Source organism: Schistocerca americana, chromosome X (genome assembly GCF_021461395.2).
Source record: "Schistocerca americana isolate TAMUIC-IGC-003095 chromosome X, iqSchAmer2.1, whole genome shotgun sequence".
NCBI lineage: Eukaryota > Metazoa > Arthropoda > Insecta > Orthoptera > Acrididae > Schistocerca > Schistocerca americana.
Window position 1 is genome coordinate 758,741,377 of NC_060130.1, and position 10,048 is coordinate 758,751,424.

The window sequence follows — 10,048 nt, forward strand, 5'->3', positions numbered from 1 at the left end:
CAAATGGCTCTGAGCACTATGGGACTTAACTTCTGAGGTCATCAGTCCCCTAGAACTTAGAACTACTTAAACCTAACTAACCTAAGGACATCACACACATCCATGCCCCAGGTAGGATTCGAACCTGCGACCGTAGTGGTCGCGCGGTTCCAGACTGTAGCGCCTAGAACCGCTCGGCCACTCCGACCGGCGGCACATTACATCAACCGCATTGTGCAATGTACATCACCGCAAAGGACTTTGGTGTTCAACAGTTGTGACACTGTTAGTTTGGCAAGCTCATCCACTACGACAAGGTCGTACCACAACAGATGGGAAAAATAGGTTTTTAATAGTTCTGAGGCCAAAAATAGCATAAAAAGCAACAATGACATCGGTTTTTAATTATCCTGAGCTAAAAACTACACAGAAAGCAATAATGAAACCGGCTTTTAACTGTCTTGAGACTGACGCAAGATACGTTCAGTACCCCGCCCACCGTTTACCGCCATAAGTTGAAATCGAACAGAATGCTCTACAACAGATCAGAGTGTTTCGTGGGTCACATTTAGAATATGCTGTGCAATACGTGCCTTCAATTCACCTACGTTCGTAATCGGAACACTTAGTACAGCATGAACGGCTGATAATTGAAGCATTTGCAAAATGTCTCTGCAGAAGCTCTTTCACTAGCTGCGCAATATGCAAAGGAGCGCCATCTTGGCCACACATCCACGCTGTTGGAGAGCTGGTATGACAGTGGCGCGCAAAAGACTTTCACAACGTGACGGTACAGGTAACAGGACCCGCAAAACCAATCACCTCGGAGAAAATGTTGCCCTACGGTAAACGATGCCGTCAGCCCGTACCTCACAGTTGCCTTTGCAGAACGAAGCCGTACCACTTGATGTGTGAGCAAATTTTCCGTTGCCCATGTATTGACACGTCCTTGAAGATTTAATGGGCTTCATCTGCCAACAGAATGTTCCATGGCCATTTGTTACCCACTTCCATACGAGTAAGAAATTCCAGAGCGCACATTTCTCTTGCTAACAAGTTAGCAGGAAGTAACTCCTGACTATGGGTAATTTTGTATGGGTAGCAATGCAGGATGCTGCTTGCATCTATGTCCAAAGTTCGAAAAATTCTCCGTGCACTGCATGTTAGCTCACCACCGCTGGGCCCTAACTGCAATCCTGTGCCCACGTATTCTATTGCTGCCAGGTTATTTGCTCCATCTTTTCGAGTTTCGTAATCGTTTTTCCAGATCTTTATTAGACGTCGGACCAATGCTTTTTTTCATGCTCTTGAGTGTCCCAACTTCTACAGAGCTACAGGCACACAGTCACCATTCCTGTAAAAGAGCTGTATTAGCAGCGCGCGATTCTGCATTGAGACCGTCATGCCGGCCGTTTCAGATGATAGATGAGGAACAGCCGTGTACTCCTTCATTTTGCTTATTCTGCCGCTTACAGTGGCATCTAGTAATAAATTTTTTGTTAAATTTTTTGTTTCCATAACATTTCCTCCTTCTTTGATAACTTTTCGTTCAAATGTGACATCATCCTGAACATTGGTTTCTTTTTTAAAAGCATTTCGAAACTGGAACATTAATTATAATCATCCTGTGTTCTAAAATTGGGAACAGTGGCATTTTCATATGTGGTTTCAAATACAGAAGCATTGCCCTTTGTCAGACTACCTCAAAAAAATCTAAGTCTTCCATTCACACTTAAATACTAGCCAATTTTCTTGTTCTCCCATTTCATATCTTTTCATATTGTTACCTTTAAGTTTTTAAACGATGTGACAGACTCCAGAAGTATACTAATGATCTTGTAAATGGGACACTGTTTTATTAACTCTCTACGTCGTGGGCGTTACCAATCACGTATCCACATTTAGAGAGAGCTGGAATTCATTATGCCAACTGGAAATACCGTATAACTCCTGCATTTTAACGGTAGTCCAGCGATGGTACTTTCCTGTGGACGACGTCATCATCTACGAAAAGTTGATTAGCGTTGCTGGCCCTAGCTGCCAAATCGTATATGTGTATCTTGAAAATCACTGGTCCTAATATGGTCCATTAGGGCACATTCGATATATTACTTTCAAATGAGACTTACTAGATTCTATTGGTAAAAAATCTTCAAGGCAATATGTTTTCGTGAAGATACTTATGATAGTATTTCGGCCATCAGTCGACAATGTGGTACCGTGTAGAATGCCTTTCTAAAACGAAGGAAGAAAGAATCCAGCTGCTCACCTGCACTTACTGTTGGCAAGATATCCTGTGTGAATAAAGCATGCTGTTTCTTTCAGAGAAGCTTCTTTTCTTCCAGGCGTGTCGTAGTGATGGAGGTCAGAGTGTAAGAGCCCTGTTATTACAAAATTGATAATTTATTTCGTAAGCGAAGGAGCAACATATTTTTCTGCCATGGATTTAAGGGCTGAATATTGGCAAAGTTGTGCTGCTGAAGCTGTGTTGAAAGTATATAGCTTTCCTGTTTGAAGGAAAAGGTTATCACTTCAAGGTGCTGCCATTTGGTCTTAATCTTTCAGTGTGCATTTGTAGACATGCCTTGGATCACAATATAGAGGCAGACCAAAGGAACAAAGTTATTTTGTATGTGGGTGACATCCTGATAGGAACAAAAATTTGGGAAGGGCATTTTCAAATTTTGGAAGCTCTTTTAACCAGAATAACCAAGCAATTGGAGACAATCCATTTGGAAAAGTCGCATTTTGGACGAATTAATTTGAAGTTTCTAGGCCATCTAGTTGCCATTGAAGGCACTCGACTGGACCCTATGAAACTGGAAGCACAAGGGATTTCCGAAGGCCCTCATCGAAGAAACAGATCATAGCATTTTTTGGATTAGGAGGATTCTACTGGCGTTTCATACACGCTCAAATACTGAACAGGGAACACTTGTTGAATTTCATCCAGGCTACAACACCATGGTGATGGACTGAAGATTGTGAAAAGAATCTTATTAAGATTAAAATCTGTTTAACGAATGAAAATTCATTGCAGCATTCGGATCTGAGTAAAGAAATATATATAGAAACAGATGCATCAGCATATGGTGTAGGTTGTATGGTATACCAGGAAACTGATGTATGGGGAAAAATGCTGCCAGCAACAATAACATTTATTAATCGAAAAAGGAATTACTACACTACTGACCAAGAAACTGTGTGTTTGGTCCGATCCTTTGAAAAGTTCCGGTATCGTAAACTGTTAGTTTATATCAATATGTGTCCAATGGGCTCTTTATTTATAGGAGTATTCTTTCGAGACTAGATGTATGGGGTTGGGTTGGGTTGTTCGGGGGAAGAGACCAAACAGCGAGGTCATCGGTCTCATTGGATTAGGGAAGGAGGGGGAAGGAAGTCGGCCGTGCCCTTTCAAAGAAACCATCCCGGCATTTGCCTGGAGCGATTTAGAGAAATCACGGAAAATCTAGATGTAGGAAAGGATGTGAAAATGTTGTGGCGGATGCCTTATTGGCCTGTAGGAATGGAAAATGAAGGAAATCTGTGGGAAGAACAGAGTAATGTCCACGTATTGTTTGTTAAAAAAGAAAAAAAACTGAGTATATGACAGAAATGGTAACATGGAGTGGAAACCCAGCAATTCAGAGGGCTCTGTACAATAAATGAGCTCTAGTGAAGAAGAAATGGTTAAGATAAAATCCAGGGATAGTTGGAAAGGCTACTGCTTGATCTATACCAGTACCTTGTTTTGAAGAATTTCGAGAAAAATAAGATATTGGAGACTGTGCATCCTTCAAAACTCGATGAAACAACTAGTTTGGCATATTCATACGAGGTATGACCATTATGGTGCTAAGAAGTGTGAAGTGTATATAAGAAGATATAATTTTTGAACATTTTTTTTCCCACACGTAAGCGGATGTTAAAATGGTGTGATGTTCGTCAGTGAGTAAAGCTGCCGACTAGCCCTAAGATCGAGGACGACCCTATCATGGCCGTGGGTCTGTGGCACTTGGTGACATCTGACGTTTCTGTTCTGTTGCTGTCAGGTCAACTGAGAATGACACGTATACTATTCTAGGAATGATAGAAATAGTATACAAATAAATGAACCCTGTGCTGAGAAAGGCGACTGAGAAGGCTTGTGTGCAATGTTTACAGTCAGATTACTTAGTTAATGTGGTACATCCCAAAAACATTTTTAACTCACAATGGTACATATTTACCTACAGCGCAGCTTGAGATGTGTGTGACCTTTAAACTCCACCTATCTTCATTGGTAAGATTGTAATGTAATGTTCTAATTGTTTTGTAGATTGGATGTTTGTGAATGTCCATCAGTTCGACCAGACACTTATTTCTAGTCAGGAGAGAAAAAGATTTCTGTCGCGTTTGAACTGTGAGACGAGTTGTTCTAAGCAGTTGTCTGATAAAGCGTTCAGTATTACGTCAACAGACTGTGCTTACAGCCGGCAACGTATGGGTGATCTTCGCATTCAATATCAGATAAATTGAGTCCGTCCCCAGCTACTACCGTATGGTCAGGGTATTTCCGCGTTATTGAGTTCAGCTGTTTTTGAATAACTCTGCTATCAATATGTTAGGATATGACTAAGGTTGTTACACTGGTCCATGTGAATCCACAGTTGAACTCATTTTGGTCCTTAGCAGACCGAATATTTCTGATTCTTGCTGCAAACACTCCACCTCCCGGTGAGCCTAATCAACCTCACTGGCTTAGTGACTTTGTTTCTGCCGTTGCTTTGTGTTCGAGAGAAAGGGTAAGGTGCATTCAGGTTATGGCCTCATACAAAATTGTAGGCCATCTTTTAGAGAAGCTGGTTCACACGTTGGAGGGCAACTAAGATATATAACTTGTAGTAGGATCGTGTATAGTAAAGTAATGTCATGTTCAAGCCAATCCTCAGCTTGATGATTGGTTTACTTATGCATACTACAAATATATACTTCCACCTACAAACTTTCAGAGACGGTAGTATGGATCAAAACAAGAAAATTATGTACAGTTAACATAGGCTCTCAAGTGCATATCTTAAGAGCTAAGAGCATTTGATCATTTTCGCTATTGTGGGACACATGGTAGTATGGACCAAAACAGGAAAAAATGTTCAGTAAACATGGGCGCAAAACAGTATACGTTAAGAGCTGCGAGCATTTGTTCATCTTCGCTACTGTGAAACACGTCGCTTCTACTAAGTCCTCAAGCTCTTAAAGTTACTAGCCTCTGTATACTGGACATTACTAAGTCCTCAAGCTCTTAATGTTACTAGCCTCTGTATACTGGACATTATATTCTTGGTTTGGTCCATCCTACCACCTCTCGAAGTTAGTCAGTGGAGTTCTGATTCACCTTATATGTAGTTTTTAAATGGAACGAAAACTTGTACTGCGAGAGAAAATTATCACAACTATTAAACCACTCGATTATTAAAAAAATCTGCTGACGTCTGGCAGGTGACGTGGACGAATACATTATGCTTGTAACCGAGACAAGAAAGGACCATGTAGAGTTGACTGTGTGAGACGCAAATGACGCAGGAAGTCCAAGTCTGTCGCGAGCTGTGCCTGTTCGTGTGCTTTATTAATAGGCATGGCAAAACAGACGCTTAGCAGGAGGCGCGTGCAATTAAAAGGCTGTCTTACTGGAAGTTCTTGGTGATGAGCCAAATCCAGTTAGCACTTCCGCTTGTACTGCATCTCTTTATACACCTGTAACATTGTTAGATGTGGTACACGATTTCTACGGAGCGAACTGTTCAGTGAGACAACTGATACTCCTACTTAAAAGCTTATTTTGTAAGAAGGACGCTCATGAGACTACTGATATCCAAAAGTCCATTAGATAAGCAGACTCAGTTTTTCAAACAGGCGGAAGGGAAGACATGGATATATGATAGGGGCTCGGCAGTATGGTCGTGGTCTTGCAGTGGGAAGTGTTGAGAGACGTACTTAACTCTGTATAACTATTTTCAAAAATATCAGACTAACTTGCGCCAAGCTTGTGCATATAAAACAGTATGATACACTAAGTGTAAACCGAATGAAACAATGATTTGTTACGACATTGGTCTCACATTCAGGAAGCTGAAGGCCAATTCTCATGTTTTGTTTTCCAATTCTCCTAAATCATTTAAGGTAAACGCTGAGATGGTTCCCTCAATACGGCTCGTTAAATATACTACTGGCCATTAAAATTGCTACACCACGAAGATGTGCTACAGACGCGAAATTTAACGGACAGGAAGAAGATGCTGTGATATGCAAACGATTAGCTTTTCAGAGCATTCACACAAGGTTGGCGCCGGTGGCGACACCTACAACGTGCTGACATGAGGAAAGTTTCCAACCGATTTCTTCTACACAAACAGCAGTTGGCCGATGTTGCCTGGTGAAACGTTGTTGTGATGCCTCGTGTAAGGAGGAGAAATGCGTACCATCGCGTTTCCGACTTTGATAAAGGTCGGATTGTAGCCTATCGCGATTGCACTTTATCGTATCGCGACATTGCTGCTCGTTGGTCGAGATCCAATGACTGTTAGCAGATTATGGAATCGGTGGGTTCAGGAGGGTAATACGGAACGCCGTGCTGGATCCCAACGACCTCGTATTACTAGCAGTCGAGATGACAGCATCTTATCCGCATGGCTGTAACGGATCGTGCAACCACGTCTCGATCCCTGAGTCAACAGATGGGGACGTTTGCAAAACAACAACCATCTGCACGAACAGTTCGACGACGTTTGCAGCAGCATGGACTATCAGCTCGGAGACCATGGCTGCGGTTACCCTTGACGCTGCATCAGACAGGAGCGCCTGTGACGGTGTACTCAACGACGAACCTGGGTGCACGAATGGCAAAACTTCATTTTTTCGGATGAATCCAGGTTCTGTTTACAGCATGATGATGGTCGCATCCGCGTTTGGCGACATCGCGGTGACAGCACATAGGAAGCATGTATTCGTTCAAAAAAAAAATGGTTCAAATGGCTCTGAGCACTATGGGACTCAACTGCTGTGGTCATAAGTCCCCTAGAACTTAGAACTACTTAAACCTAACTAACCTAAGGACAGCACACAACACCCAGCCATCACGAGGTAGAGAAAATCCCTGACCCCGCCGGGAATCGAACCCGGGAACCCGGGCGTGGGACATGTATTCGTCATCGCCATATTGGCGTATCACCCGGCGTGATGGTATGGGGTGCCATTGGTTACGTGTCTCGGTCACCTCTTGTTCGCATTGACGGCACTTTGAACAGTGGACGTTACATTTCACATCTGTTACGACCCGTGGCTCTACCCTTCATTCGATCCCTGCGAAACCCTACATTTCAGCAGTATAATGCACGACCGCATGTTGCAAGTCCTGTACGGGCCTTTCTGGATACAGAAAATATTCGACTGCTGCCCTGGCCAGTACATTCTCCAGATCTCTCACCAATTGAAAACGTCTGGTCATGGTCAATGGCGGCCGAGCAAGTGGCTCGTCACAATACTCTTGATGAACTGTGGTATCGTGTTGAATCTGCATGGGCAGCTATACCTGTACACACCATCCAAGCTCTGTTTGACTCAATGCCCAGGCGTATCAAGGCCATTATTACGGCCAGAGGTGGTTGTTCTGGGTACTGATTTCTCAGAATCTATGCACTCAAATTGCGTGAAAATGTAATCACATGTCAGTTCTAGTATAATATATTTGACCAATGAATACCCGCTTATCATCTGCATTTCTTCTTTGTGTAGCAGTTTTAATATACGGATGAGCCAAAACATTTTGATCACTTGCTTAGTAGGATGTTGGTCCACATTTGTTATACAATACAGCAGTGATTGTGCGGTAGGTTGGCCTCGGTAGGTTTCTGTAGTTATATGGCACTAGATGTCTGCCGATAGGTCATGGAGTTCCCGTAAATTACCGGGCAGTGTTTTGTGGGCGCAGAGCTGGAGGCCGGTAGCGTCTGAGATGTGTTCCATCGGATTCAGATCAGAAAAATTTGGTGACCAAGACATTAGCGTGTGTTCTGCATTAATTTCGTCAAACCATTATAATACCATTCTCGCTTTGTGACACGGACATTTTCCTGCTGGAAGATGCCATCAGTGTCAGGAAAAACGTCAAACATGAAGAGATGTAAGTGGTCCGTAATAATGTTCACGTAGTCCACAGATAAACAGTGCCTTCGATTACTACCATTGATACCATGGAAACCCAGGAGAATGTACCAAATAGCATAGTACTGTGCCCACCGGCCTGTATCCATTACAATGCTGTCATCAGCCTAGATGACAGCGTGTCCGGACACGACTATCGACTTGGTGTTACGTAATACGTGAGTCATCCGACCAGCCGGCACGTTTCTTTTGATCCACGGCCCGATCTCGATGGTCCTGTGCTCATTGCAATTGTAATTGTTCACGACGTTGGGTTAAAATGGGAACACTTAGGGGTCGTCTTCTGGGGAGTTCCATGTTCTAACGTCACTTCATCTACTTGTCCTAATGCCTTTTTGGGTATGACCAGATTCTAATACTCGCCTTCTACCCTAAAGTATCTAAATTTGCACAGAATGAAGAAAGCGTAGCTGAATTAATTGTACTTAGCTTTCTGATGTTGTCGAAATTCTATGTCTCCCAGGTTGGTGCTTCTTCTTCTGCAGGCTTGTTAAAATAGGTTCTGGTAGTAGGTTTAAGTTGCCGTTTGTTTTAAAATAAATAGTCTTGGCTATGATGTCATTTTCCAGCAGATGGTTTAATTGTAGATTCTGATTCACTTTCACAACTGATTACAATTTTCACATATATTAGTGATGACAACAGTTTATAGACAGATCTTTTAACACACATCTGTTTTCTTGCATCCCTGACAACCAGGCTTGTCGTTTGCATTGGTATGTCAAATACCACGCAAAACCTCCAGGTTCATGCTGGAATTGTTACTCTGATTTTCGTTTATACGTTTTTGACACAGGATTAGAAAAGTTTGAGAATCGCGCTAACAGTGACTATTGATAATTATTTGTGTGAATTTGAAGTTTATATCGTGCTGAGAGTGGTATACGTAATTTGATTTGGGTCGTTTTCCACTCTGACTGTCAAACAGCTGTTTTGCAGTTTTGTGTTTTCTACGAATAGGTTATACCTGTTTTATGTTGCCTATCAAGATTTACAAATAATAAAAGTAATCCTGGTGTGAACAGTTTTGTGAATCAGCTATGTTTTTGAAGTCAAAATTACTATGCAATTTTCATATTTCAAATTTGGCTATTTTATATTTGGGATAGAACTGATAAAAACTAGGAAGCATTTTAGAGTCTCTGTCTCCTAAGTTTTCGAATGAGACAAAGTTCCACAACATGATTTAATTAATAATTTAACAATATTGCACAATTTGTAATTTTTGTCTTTTGTTTTGTTATTGAAATTAAAGTGGCTATTTCTATGGTGTTAGAGCTCATAGGTTAGTTTACATGTAATATGCATTTTGTCTCTTTCAAAAATTCATGTGCTCTAGATAATTACGTGGTTGCAAATTTGGTTGTAGGCCTACATTGAAGATAATTTTAGATAATCTGTATTACATTCCTTGTCTACAGATGTTATCTATCGAAATATTGTGTGAAGTTTGAACAAATTGCAAAGATAAACTAGAAAGTTTTACTGAATCTACCGATACCATATCCATAATGTTATAATGTTCTGCACTGTTCTCTGGATGGTGTACTCAGAAACATTGTGCCTGTATTCTGCAGTCATATCTGCCTCTGATCGTGGGCTACCCTGCTTTACAGAGTGCGTAAGCTTCCGACCTCCACGTTCTAACGTGAGGAGTGGGCGTCCAACACCTTGACATCTACTTGGGGTTTCTCCGTCCTTCCACGTCTTTCCATAGACGCTCACGACAGTAGGCTTCAAAAAGCCGCTCAGCTTCGCCGTTTCCTAGCTACTCATTCCCAGGCGTGGGGCCATGGCAGTCTTCCCTTTGTATAAGCCGCTTATTTCGGTGGATTTACCCATTTGCGGTCCACTAGAATGATTCCACATT